The sequence below is a fragment of the Amphiprion ocellaris genome, chromosome 6, assembly GCF_022539595.1.
Source record: "Amphiprion ocellaris isolate individual 3 ecotype Okinawa chromosome 6, ASM2253959v1, whole genome shotgun sequence".
Lineage (NCBI taxonomy): Eukaryota > Metazoa > Chordata > Actinopteri > Pomacentridae > Amphiprion > Amphiprion ocellaris.
In genome coordinates, this window is record NC_072771.1 from 36,773,949 (window position 1) to 36,787,984 (window position 14,036).

A 14,036-nucleotide genomic window follows, 5' to 3' on the forward strand; every position below is an offset into this window, starting at 1 on the left:
GTCTATCCCAGATGACTTGTGGCAAAGGCAGGGGACACCTGGACAGGTCACCAGAATACCTCAGGGCTACGTATACAGACAAACAATCACACTCACATTCACACCTACAGGCAGTTTACAGTCACCAATTAACCTGAGCATGTTGTTGAACTGTAAGAGGAAGCTGGAGAACCCAGAGAAAACCCACACATGCACAGGGAGAACAAGCAAACTCCATGCAGAAAGATCCCTGGAGTTCTGCTAACTTTAAAATGTTTTAGCCATAAACAAAACATAGCAAATGTTCTGCTGTTGGCTGCAGGAGTGAACACAAGAGTCTTCATGCACTCCCAGCATTTGAGGAACTGAAGATCCAGTGGATTACTTTTACAGTTCGTGCCAATGCCACTACAACAGCTAGAAAATCCATAGTGTTAGGGAAGTGTGTGGATAATGTTAGCATTAGCATTGTTAGTATGCTCACAAGTCTGAGGTCTGTGGAAGCTGTAATGCTGGGGGACATTCAGAGATGGTGAAAAGTTTAATCCTTAGAGGTCTTGGCCTATTTCAGACTTTTTTTTTTTTTTTTTTACATGGTTTTAATTTTGCCTTTTTATACTGCATAAAAACATGTTTAATATGTCCATATGTGACATCTTTCTTTTCAGCACAACTTCACCTATATGATCTATTATTTTTTTTCACTTTGACCTACTAATATTACCATAGTGGACTCAAAAACACACAAAAATAAAAATTCAATTTGAAAAAATAGATTATTTTATTGTGGAAAAAGTATAAAATAGTGACAACAATTAAGACTGCATGTTACCCAGCAGTCACTTCAGAGCCATTTACAGAATTACAAACCTGCATCACAGACAGTTAAAAACAACAGCTGTGCTATGAATTGGGCAATAATTAAGTGAAATGATTGTTCAGAGAGAACGTTTGAAGAAATAGAAACTCCGGGTCTCACGCACTTACTCAAATCTGTAGAAGATTCCAACGGTCAACTGTGGTGCAGAGAGAGTCTTCTTCCTGAAGAGGGCATGGACAGCAGACATTCAGCTGTATTTAAATCTGCAGACCTTGAAACAGGGCTAGAACAGGTCAAAAATAGTTAGAAAAATTGAGGTAAAATTAACCAGTTTTTAAGCTAAAAAAAACATTCCTTTCAGCACAAGCAGAGAAAAAAAATCCCTTTTTGAATTCATGACACTGCTGTAATGAATGATTTCAGAGCCTTCTACGTATTTATATAAACTGCCGTGCTGTCTACTGTGGTGCAGAGAGAGTCTTCTTCCTGAAGAGGGTGTGGACAGCAGACACTCAGCTGCATTTAAAGCTGCAGACATTGAAACAGGGCTAGAACAGGGCAAAATAGTTAAAAAAAAAACAAAAAAAAAACCATGGTGAAATGAACTATCTAACCAGTATTTGAAGCTAAAAAATTAAAAAGACTCATTCTGGTGAGTGACACTTTCATTAATCTAGTGAAAACCAGCACAATATGAGACCTCTAGCTTTGGATTTTTTGAAGTTTAGATATATTTTATGATCCAAGTCACGATCCTAAAACCACGTCAGGAAGAAAAACAAACACAGTTTACCTGCCTGCTGTATACTCTCACTGCCCTATAACAAATTCAACATAAAAAAACATTTCTCCCAGCACAAGCAGAGAAAAAAAAATCCCTTTTTGAAATCATGACACTGATGTAATGAATGATTTCAGAGCCTTCTGCATTGCCAACTGTGTTGCGGTTATACAACCTGTCATCGTCCTGCACAGATTGAGCATGCTGCAAGCAGTGGAAGAGGAAATAACTCCGGGTCCATCTGTGTCGATACTTGGCTGCGAACATGTAGTCGTAGTGTCACAAGCAAATGGAGTCTTTCACAATGGGGGGGTTATCGATCGCAGGCTGTTACCTGGAAGAAACGCTGTTGTGAGGTGGAGATTTGTGGGAAGGGAGGAGGGTCGGATTGATAGACGGACCGCTGAGTGGCTCCATTGAGCGGCTGCTTTGTTAAGAGCCCATCTGTCAGACGTGTGGGGGGCGTCTGAGCGGCAGGAATCGTTGCTTCCGTCCGTTCGTCTTACCTGCTACTGTCGCCTCCAGCTCGCCCACCAGCAAAAACATCCACTCAACAAGGACACCGGGATGCCCTTCACGGGTATCGGGGGGAAACAGACCGGCAGTCGCTGCTTTCCCCCCGACTGCACCTTTGACCTCGCAAACCTTTGGAGTGTAGAGCGATTTCACCTTTACAGCTTTCAGTCAAAGCAAATTCACCAGGGCTAAAAATAGAATCGCCGCAGTAGATGAGTTCTCATGAGAATTAGGGCCGCGGAATATTACTCACGCCTTTTTGAATTTGAAAGACATTAAGTGAGTTATGTTTCTCATTTACATTTTAAATCGAATATTTTTATAATGTATGCAGGCGGGAATGCAGGACTGTGGGGTAATTTAACCAGAGCTATTATTGCAGATTTACAATGCAGCATTTTATTTCTGAGTGTTTAACCAAAAAAAAAAAAAAGGGAAGAATTAATGCTTCTTTTAGCAAATTTATTCCAAGCTTTATATTACTTGCAGCCACAGATATAACAATTAATTCATACTAGAAAAATAAAATGATCAGTTTAACCTCTCAGATATTTAGAATAACTAATACAGTTAAACAGTCATCATAAAATGAACCATTTTTGTAGTTTTGTGAGCTAAAAACTTGAAAGATACATTCGTTGGACACGTGAAACTTTCATTAATTTGCAGAAAAGGGGTTGAATAGTGACATTCTTTTCATTCTGCAGAAACATATTTGAATGTGAAAGGCATTAAATGAGTGATGTGTCTCATTTACATTTTGAATCTAATATTTTTATAATGTATGCAGGCAGGAATGCAGGACTGTATCGTAATTTAACCACAGCTATTATTGCAGAATTGCAATGCAGCACAAGAATTTTCTCTTGCTTTTGCAAATTTATTCCTAACTTCAGTTACAGCCACAGATGCAGAAATTATCTCATACTGGAAAATAAAACAAAAAATGAAATATTTTTGCAATATTTTGAAAACTGGTCAACAGTTTTGCTTCAAAGCTGATGCAAATGCAGAGAGAGTCTTCTTCCTGAAGGGGGTGTGGACTACAGACACTCATTTAACCCTACAGACATTTAAACATAAAGTTAAGAACAGGGATAAACAGTCACTCAACCAGTAAAAACAACTATCTTTGTGGACGTTCTGGGGACTTTCAATAATTTCCTAAACAAGGACTCAATATGAGACCTTTAACTGATATTCTTTTACTTCTGTAGAAACATATTTGGATTTTTTGCCCACTTATTTTCACTGGATGCGTTTTGTGATCCAAGTCATGATCCTCAAACCACATCAGTATAATCAAACCAAACATCTTTGCCCCCTGCTGGATACTTTTACTGCCCTAGAACAAATTCAGCATCAAGAGCTTTTTTGATTGTGAAAGACATAAATGAGTGATGTTCCTTACTTACCATTTAAACTGAGTATTTTCATAATGTATCGGGGGCGGTAGTGCAGACCTCCAAAATAATTTTACAGTGTGTATATAATGTAATAATTTATTCGTTCTTGCAAATTTATTTCAACCTTTGCATTACTTACAGCCACAGGTACAGCAGTTTCTTCATATTAGAAACATAAAACTGACAGTTTAATTAGTCAGATGTTTAAAATGACAGACTTTTTCCACATTCCTCATAAAAATTAATCAAATAGCTCTGTGAAAAATTGCATTTAATGAGGAAAAACACACTTAAATATCAATATTGTTATGTCATGGCATGAGCTTCCTGCTGTTTCGTAACAAAGTGGGTGGACTGCATGCTAATATAATATGAACCAGAACCACCAATTCCTTCAGCTCTCTCCCATTTCTTTTGTCACGGCCTGCTGGTTCCACCTCACAGAGCGAACACAGGTGGTGGTGGTGATGGTGGGGCAATGCAAAGAGAGGGCCCGGTGTTCACATCCACTTTTCTTCAGATTTATTGCCGGGGCCATACCTCAGTGTAGTAATGCACCGTTAAGATGCTGACAGGGGAAGCTGGAGACGGAGCGTCACTCATTTGGTATTCAGGAGGAAGCCCAGTGCGGCGGAGTGGAATGGAGCTGTCGACAGCACAACAAACACAAATATAAGTGTGCGGCTGTCAGGCCTTATTGACTGCTGTGATCAACCTCAGCCCGCATTGTAAATACACGAATAATGTGATTCTAAATGGGAGTGAAGCACAGAGGCCGGTCTGATTGAGAAAACATCATGGGGACCTGACGAGGAGTTTCTTATTAAATCAAGAGCTCTCAGCAAACCACAACAGCCCAAACTTTTTACATAGAAGCAATATGCAACTATTTCCACAGCGCAATGATATAATACTGAATATTATTAGTCTACATGTCTCTTTGGCCCTGTGTTTCTGGCCTGAAGATGAGTTTGTGAGAGGAAATGTATGCTTTCTTTCCTACTTTGTGTGAATCCATCAGCGGCATTTTAACTCGCTGAACTCCAATTTTTGGGGGGCATTTTTTTGTTACATTTTTCTGTGGACTCATTTTCACTGCAATATAAAGTCCTGCACCTCTATGAAAACAGCACAACAATAGCTAAAAGTATAGAGAACCCAAAAATCTATTTTGTGTAGTATGAGAAAATGACATTGCCAGAAATGATACAAAGAAGTTAAATGTCTTTGATTAATCATTTTACAAAAATTGTAATTAAACCTGGAATTAATATGTCAAGAATTTCCCAAGGGTGTTACTAATACTAGAAAAAGAGGTTGGCTGTACATATTATAGATATTTTACTACTTACATTTTGAATTTGTTACTTGTCTCTGATCTGCTCTGTGTGAACACAGCCTGCAGTTCAACCCAGTTCTGCCCTTCGGTTTTCTACATCTGATTTATCAGTAGACGGTTGCATGCACACTCACACTTACAGTCTATTTATAACCACCAATTAGCCAACAAAACATGTCTTTGGACTATGTGAGGAAGCTGAAGGATGTGGAGAAAGTTCATGTAGGCACAAGAAGAACGTACAAACTCCCAGTTTCACACAGTTCGGCTGTTACAACCCTTGATTTATTGTAGATTATTAAATGAGACATGTAGAGGAAAAGCATTTCGATGAAATGTCCAGATTTGAAGCTCAGGTTTGACAGATTTTAAGGCCAAAAAAACACCAAAAAATAAAAAATAAAAATTTGAACGTGATTAGTTCAAGATCATTTGAAAAGTTGAAAATCTGATGATTTTTCTCTTTTTGCATTTGCTTGCTATGACAAGCACTGTTCCCTCTAAGCTGCGCGCGTGGGCAATTGCGCACCGCTGACGGTCTCCGCGCACAGAAACTCTGCACTGCGCACAAAAAAAAAAAATCCAACCTAAATTGTAAATAAAATAAACACATAACAATTCATTCTGTGCTATTTTTCAGTGTGAGTCAGTGAGTGACCGGTGACTGGCTGCTGCAGCCAATGATGCGATTCACATACGTATTTACCATAGACTGTATATAATGGTATTTACGCAGCTAATCTACGTCAGGCGTCCTTATGTGCAGCCATCGTTGTTGTCATAGATATGAATGAGTAGATAGGACACGCCCCTTTGAGCTGCGGCTACAGCGAGGCTAAGCTAGTGGGGGCAAAGTTTCAGTGCATTCCGTTGATGTAGACGGCGTGAAAACGGAAACAAGAAGTATGCCGGCTCACTGTGCTGCATACAGTTACACACTGCGTCGTACGATTGAGACAAGGAAACTTGGAATGACTTTTCATAGGTAAGAATAGTTTTTGGCTCTTTTTTCATTATGAAATCTTGTTGAGAGCTTCCAGTCAATGAGAGCAAACTAGTTAGCCACTAGCAAAACACTAAGGCGAGCTAGCAGCTTGACAAGCAAATACCAGACGATTAATAGTAGCTGTAGTATAGTTGTACAAGCAGTAGTAGTAATACTAAAAGTACAAGCAGCAGTAGTAGTATAAACAGCTGTTAGAGTCGTAGAAGTAGTATCAGCATTTGTAATAGTATTACAAGTTGTAGTAGCAGTGCCAGTATCAGCAGCAGTGGTTACTGTACTACTACTACTACTAGTAGTAGTCGCATTGCTATTACTACCACCAATACTACCAATAGTAGTTATAAAGCCTAACTCATGTATATCCAGATTACCATCTATGTTCTTCCTCCAAACCCATTTTATGATTGGGATTACAGGCAGTTCTTTAGGACTGCTCTCAAATAATTGACATGTTACTAAACAAGGTTATACTTATCAAATTAAATAACTCTGGTCTCCAGTATATTGGCGAATTCGGTTCTTTGTACTTAATTTATTAGCATGATTTCTTTTTAATATGTTGTGTACAGACTTAATTACTTCTCTGTCTACTTTTCTTACTCCATGTAGGTTTCCCAGAGACTATGGGTTGAGGAGGAATTGGAAGTTTGTCGGCTTAGACCTGGTGTCATTCCATCAGTGTTAAACTTCCCGGCTCATCTTGGAAGAGTACGTACCAGAAAGACCACGACCAAGCAGCCTTGAGATGTTAGGCAGCGTCTCCCTCAGGTGGGTGTCGACGGTGTTCACGGTCAGGTCTGTAGAGGGGGGAGGCCGCCACCCACCTCCCCGCCTACTCTCTACCCTGACTCCACCCAGACGGTCACTTTATTAACTGTGATGCCAAAGGGACGACGAAATTACATCTTTTCATCTGATCTGCAGCTCAGTGAGTTAAGGGTTTGTCTGTAGAGCTGCAGGTCGCTGGTTCAAGACCAGACCCTTCTTAAATTTTATCAAAATCCTGACAAAGACAAACGCCAGTGGTGGGTCTTGAACCTGCAACCTTCCACTTGGTAGTATCTCTTCTTATCCCCTGAGCTACCCGCTCAGATACTAATTCTTCTTTTTTTTGCGCATTTATCATCTATTTTTTTTGCCATTTTTGAGTTTTTTTTACTTGAGTCTCGACTCGACCGTGTTTCTCAGGAGGTTGGACTTCAGCCTTTGTGCTGGAGGGTTGAACCCTCAGTTCCAAGACTTTCAAAGCCTCCAGACCTCCCGAGTCCTCAGGACCTGAGCTTTCACACAGTCTGAGGGCTGAAATTTTCTAAGTCCCACAGTAGTTCTCTGTTAGTTTGAACTTTCAGACAGTCCAAGGACTGATATCTTCTAAGTTCCTGAGTAGTTCTCTGTTAGTTTGAACCTTCAGACAGTCTGAGGACTGAAATTTTAAAAGTTTCTCAGTACTTCTCTGTTAGTTTGAACTTTATGGTTAACAGAAGCCTTAAAACTTGTGAACATGAGTCTTGATTTCACATTTAGATCATCCATCTGAGTTCTTCTCAGACCTTCACCTGTGGGATTTTTAGAAATCCTCAACAAACTTTGATTCTCTTCACTGAACAGTAAAGTTTGTGGAGATCAGAAGGTAACATTAGTTTGATAAATGCCTTCAACTACTAGTAGACTTTATCTGAAAAGCAGTTTTCTGAAATGAGTTCTTAGTAAATCTAGCCACAATCAAACCAAGAACATAGAAAGAGGAAATGTTTGAAGAAACAACTTGATGTTTTTGTTTCAGACTAGACAACACTTTAAGCTTTTTATCTGTTTTTGCTCTTTTTGATCATTTTATTGTCTCTTCTGTTTAATTTGATCTTCTAAAGTCTAACGGTGTCTTTTGAAATGTTTCGTCTTTAGTTTGATTCTTCTTAAATGTTTAGTTTTGCTCTTTTCTCACCTTTTATTCTTTTCTAATGTCTGATTTGATTTCCAAATGTTTTGTCTTTTTAATGTTTAGTTGTTTTTTCAAATGTTTTATCGGCTTGTTTGGGTTTCTTTTTCTTTCCCAATATTTAATGTTTCCATTAAATCTTTAAGGTTTTTCTTTTTAAATGTTTTACCACCTTTTAATGTTTAATTTTCTTTTTAAATGCTTCATTGTATTTTCTGTGTAATTCCTGTTTGAAGTTTTACTGTCTTTAAGATGTAATTTTCTAATTAAACATTTAATTTTTTAATTAAATGTTTTGTCTTTTTCAGCTTTTTATTGGATAGGCGTAGTGAGAGACAGACAGCAAACGGGGGAGAAGAGTGGGGGGAAGACATGCAGCAAAGGGCCGCGAGCAAGAATTGAACTCGGGCCGCTACGTCGGAGACCAGCCCATGTACATGGATCACCTGCTTAACCTGTTGAGCTATACGGGCGGCCATGTTTTGTCTTTTTAAAGGTTTAATCATCTAATTAAATGTTTTGCATTTTTTAAAAATGTTGGATGTTCTTCTTGTTTAATTGTATTTTTTCAATGTTTAATTGTGGAAAATATTTTATCTGTAATTTTGAATATTTGTATTTTAAAAATATTGTTTAATTTCATAATGACATGTATTGTATCTCGTTGAATTATCTCATTCAATATTTTTGTCTGTTTAATAGAGTTAAACATTAAATTACATTAAATTATATTAAACAGACAAAATATTGAATGAGATAATTCAACGAGATACAATACATGTCATTATGAAATTAAACAATATTTTTAAAATACAAATATTCAAAATTACAGATAAAATATTTTCCACAATTAAACATTGAAAAAATACAATTAAACAAGAAGAACATCCAACATTTTAAAAAAATGCAAAACATTTAATTAGATGATTAAACCTTTAAAAAGACAAAACATTTAATTAAAAAATTAAATGTTTAATTAGAAAATTACATCTTAAGTTTCTTAAATCTTTTTAATAATAAAACTTTTAAAAAGTTTTATTGTATTACTTTTTTTTTTACTTTGATTTAATTGCTTTTTGTTATGTAGTTTATTTCTTTAATCTTCTTTTTCTGTCAAGATTTTAACCCCAACCTTAAAAGTGTAATAAACCCTTAAATCACAATGAAAATACTTCTGTTGTCACAATCATGAGTTAGTCAGTTATTCAGTTTATCAGTTCAACTTTATTTGTTTAGCACCTTTTACACATATGACGAAACTAAACAAGCAAAGAGAAAAAACTAAGCTAAAACTATGATTAAAACTGAAAAACATATTAAAAAAAAAAAAACATTTAACGTTATAAAATGTGTTGTGTCCAGGGGATGGAGGGAGTTTATTGAAATTTTCTTGGGCTCACATGGGAAATCATTTAAAATATAAACTTGATATTCAGTCTAAGGAAACTGGAAACTGCAGAGCGACAGAAGAACCAACAATATCTCCTGTTTTCTCCTTTAATGAGTCGACTCTTCTTGTGCTTTCAGACCAAAGAACTACAGACTCTTCACAACCTGCTCAAACTCTTGGTACAGGACCTCACCACACGGGTCAAGAAGGTTTCTGTCTCATTTCTACTCCGAAGCTCACCTTCTCCTGCTCAAACTGCTGACAAATGTTCTACTGCTCTAAAGTCTGCTCTCCAGAACTTCCTAAAAACTCTCAAAGTCTCTTCTGCTACAGGTTGCTTTGTAGAACTGTTCCAGAAAACCTCACTAAACCACATGGAGGAGCCTCAAGATAGTCGTCCAAATGAAACCATACAAAAACCAAACTAGCACAACCCAAACACTAAAGTCTCCTGCAGCCTACCAGAGAACCTCTGAGAACAGAGTATCAGGACAGGAACTCTTACCTTCTGGACAACCAACGCTGGTTCACTAACAAGAATACAGAATGTGTCTGATCAAAAACCTCTGAAGACTCACTACAGCCAAGCTAAAGACACAACTCAGCTGCACCAAATCCACTAATCACTGCACACATTAGAACCATGTACTAACTGTGGCTAAAGAACCACATTTACCAAGACAACTATCCAGTACAAAGCCCTAAAACAGACCAAGAAACACATTAAAGATGGTTTTACTGCTGGAAGCTGCAAGCCAACACCTAAAGAACAAACTAAACCAACGGAGCCAAACCCAGTTCTGTGGTGAAGAGAAGCAGAGGAAATGTTTGTCTGCAGCTAAATAAAGCAGGAAGACACCGAGCTGCTCAGGTGTTCCTGATAACACCAAGCAGCCACCTGGACAGCCAATAGGAACACAGCTTCCTGGAAGTCCAGAGGGCTGGGTTAGTCAAGGAAATTTAGTTTAAAGTTGAAGCAGAAAGTTAACAAAGAAAGTTGAAAACCACCTTCTGATACCTGAAATCTCTGCGTTTTCACACAAAGAACACCTGAACATGTCAAACTGGTTCCATAGTAGAACCATCATTGTAAAAACGTCATAGTATGGTGTGTTGATCAAAAAACATTAGGACCCGGCTGTCAGGGGACAAACATGTAAGAAACATGAGAACAGAGAGAACCCAACCAGTAGGTCACAGTTTATCATCATCTAATCATCTCCTGAAGTCCATATGGTGAGAGACATCAGTATCTGGTTGTTAATTTACCAGAGGATGCTTATAATCATGCTGATGTGGTCTGTACTCTACAGTATTTTAGTGACTCAATAAAAGCCTAAGTTGTTTTTTTTTTTTTAAATGCTTTTTAGTTTTTAATAAACATTTAACAGCCTATATGTAATCAATAAATGGCCTTTGTCTATCTTAAGAAAAATTCACTCAGAACTCTGATATGTTAACAGTACTAAATAAATCAATAAATACATGCATACACACAAAAATAAGTTAATACATTAACTGTGTTAAGATAAGATTTAGATTCAAAAAAAGTTGTTTATGTTTTTGCAGAATCCAGTATTGCTCACTGGTTGGTCATTACATTTTGTTAGTTTGATTTCACTGTTTAAAATGATGCCACCTCTTTTCAGACAGAACCTGTAATAAAACAATACAAAATTTTTAGCTCCGTGTTAATAAAGCACTTAAAGCTTTAAGTATGGCTAAATGCTTTTTTCAAAATTAAATATATCACTCCTTAGGTGGTAGTGGCCCCAAGTTCAGTAAAGTTGGAAAGATATTCACAGATTCAGACTTCCAGCATCAATAACTCGTTAGATATAGGTTGTCAAAACATAAACGGTGCCTCTTTCCCATTGTTGCAAGGCAGACAATGTGCTACAAGCCCAGTTTTATCAAAAGTAGCTGTCTTTCAAGCTACAGGAATAACATTGGTGTCTATGGAGTGAACAGGGTCCGTCTGCAATTTGCAAAACCGCTGCAACAGTAAAGAGAGACAAATATTCAATAACTTCACTCTTATACATTGTAGTGTCACTAAAATCACTGCAGCCTTCAACTGGCTCCTGTTGACAAAGTGTTTTAACAGAAATGTAAATGCTGTAATTTGATTCTTTTAATGAACCATGTAACTTGAATGGATGTGATGCTGGTGTGACCACAGTGCACACGTCTGATGTTGCTCACAGTGGTCCAAGGAACGCTCAGGGAGTTTGTGTGTTTGCTCACACTCAGGAAAAATTACAGGGAATATTGATGACAAGTGGTAAAATTTTGGCAATTTTAGAAAAATATCATGCCATTCTAGCTCCTGGGGGACTTTGATCACATATCTTTCTATCTAGTCTGAAGCACAAGGCCCTCAGTAGTACATTGATGCTACACAACCTTTCTTACTCATTTGCAAGCTGCACCTCATCCCAGCTGACACTGGAAAAAAGGCAGATACTTCCTGAACAAGTCACTGGCCAATCACAGCACTAACGCAGAGAGACACACAATTAACTTGTATGCAGTGGGAGAACTTGAACATCCAGTGAAAACCCACACATGCACAAGGTGAACACGTAAACTCACACACAGAAAAGTCCTGTTGAATCCAGAATCTTCTTGCTGGGAGCCAAATGCTGCATCACACCAGTCAGCTTCATTTGTCATCTTCTCCAACTCCTGTGGTGTCATAAAAATCAATTACCACAGCCTCCAGATAGATGCTGTTTTGTTCTAGACAGCTCATCCAGGAAGTGTGGAGATGGAAGCTGGACTTGGTAACTTAGAGGGAGTTGTGCATGACTAGTTAACACTTGGCTGAGGCATTTGTTGGCTCTGAAAGTGAAGCCAATGAATGAATAAACAACAAAATAAACTGTAATTGATTTAAACAGGGTGAGTGGCGGCTGCATAAATCATTACCTTTTGATTATGACTTAAAATCCACCTCTAAAGATATTTATCCAAGCTGTTTTTTTCACTGTACATCAACTCATCATTTGCGAGACATGATTTATGTTGAATCTCATTAACCTGAAATTCATTCCAAGGGCACGTCTGACAAATAAAGACGTGAAAACACTGTCAAGGACGGTTCCCCCCTCAAGTATCTGTAAACAGATGATATTTTAAGCATTTTCTCATGCCTCTGCTTTGCCTTATTGTAATTCTGAACACATCTACTGACATAAATGCTGAGTTTTTGATTAGGCAATGGAAACTAATGCAATAAAAAAGGAGGTGAAAATATATTCCCTGCAATGATATATGAGTATCAGCAGGGGGAAAAGTTGTACAAATAGAGAAATAATTATGTTAGGTCTTAAATTCAACACTAAATAGACTGAAAACTGAAAGTTGTTGTGCTGAAATAGCGTTGGGAATGTGCTAGTAATTCCAGATGTGTGCATATAGTACAGAAAAAAGGAGCGGGAACAGTTCCAGTCACAAAAGGACGCAAAGGAACAGTGCAGTCCCATTCTTTATAAAACATTCACAACTTCTCAGCAGTGGGAGACTCTAGACTAAAAGAGACACTGTAACCTTTTCCTATCTGCTCCTGCAGACCTGTCTGAGAGGCTCGTTCTCTCAGCGGGGTTCGGTCATGGAGGAGACGGCGGGGCAGGGAGGGTTTGCCCGGATACACTCCTCGTCTTGAATGTTACTCACATTATGCTAAAGGGTTTAGCTTGAACCTTCCGCATGCTTAAACACACACACTTTGAATCATCTGAGGAAACTGCCAGGGCCTGCACATCCCTGGAGATGACTGTGAATAATTGATTTTAACCAGGGAGACGTTCGCGTTTTTTTCCTCCCATTTCCATATAGAGGAGAGTCTCTAGGAGGTGATTCAATAGTTGACTGATACTTGCAACACTTCAGGAAAGTTTGAGAAAGTATAATTTGTAGGTCTGTGTCCCTAAGGATGTTAGGAAATAATGCCAAGTTTCATTGAGGATTTTTAAAAAAAAAAAATATTGACATCTAAGTCAATGAGAAACATGGTACTACAACTGCAATATGCTAAACAGACCATAAACTTAGAAGAATCTTGTCACGTTTAAAGATGTCTGCTGAGATATTTTACACCCTCAGGAACACCGGCGCAAAAAAAAGAGACAACAAAGAACATTTTCACCAGTGTCATGGTTATCTAATCAGATTTCACCTCACTCTCACTGAACTTGAGTTTGCTTAACTTTTTTCAAAAGGCTGAAATCCCCTCGTGGTTTCTCTTTCCACTGCCTTCAGTGTTGTCTTTCATTTCTGGGTCATGAGAGGGAAAACAGACGAGGGCGTTTTTTGATGTGTCGAAATGGTTCCTGCAGTAAAAGGTGTGTAAACAGTCGGTAGCTCGCTCAGGAGGTAAACATGACGCGGCTTTCTTACCCCAGTTTCCACAACTTTGATGTTTGGGAGATGGTATTAGCATTCTGGAGGGAGAGAGAGCTTCATGCTGTGTTCGTCTGATATCCCTTAACCTGGGAGCTTAAGGCAAAGAAAAGTCTACCAGGAATTTTCGTGCTTCTCGGATGCTGTTCAAGATGCCTACGGCTTGGTCAGTCTGACAACACAGCAAGAAACTGGGGGTCAAATGTGAGATGGCTTTCTAAGAGAAGATGTCTCCTGTGTGTCCTCAGTGTCATTATAGCAGAAGTGGTCTCAGTGCTGAGGCTCTGTAAGGGCTAATGGGCATTCGAATGATTTAAAATCTGATTGATGCACTCTTAATGGAACATTAAGTTTCATAAAATGGCTCGGGGATAACCCTGCGCTGGCTGGCAGCACATAGTCCCTGGTTTTAATGAGTGGTAACCTGGGTGATATTATGTATGCACAGAGTTATCTTTG

General features: G+C 38.3%; 1 protein-coding gene across 1 annotated transcript in view; it reads left to right on the forward strand.

Moving 5' to 3' along the window:
* Positions 1-12,066, forward strand: part of nf2a (NF2, moesin-ezrin-radixin like (MERLIN) tumor suppressor a) — an 84,950-nt gene extending 72,884 nt beyond the window's left edge. The window contains exon 17 of the mRNA XM_055011101.1: positions 9,311-12,066. The gene's annotated coding sequence lies outside the window, so the exon portion shown is untranslated. The remainder of the gene's footprint in view (positions 1-9,310) is intronic.
* The last annotated feature ends 1,970 nt before the right edge of the window (positions 12,067-14,036 follow it).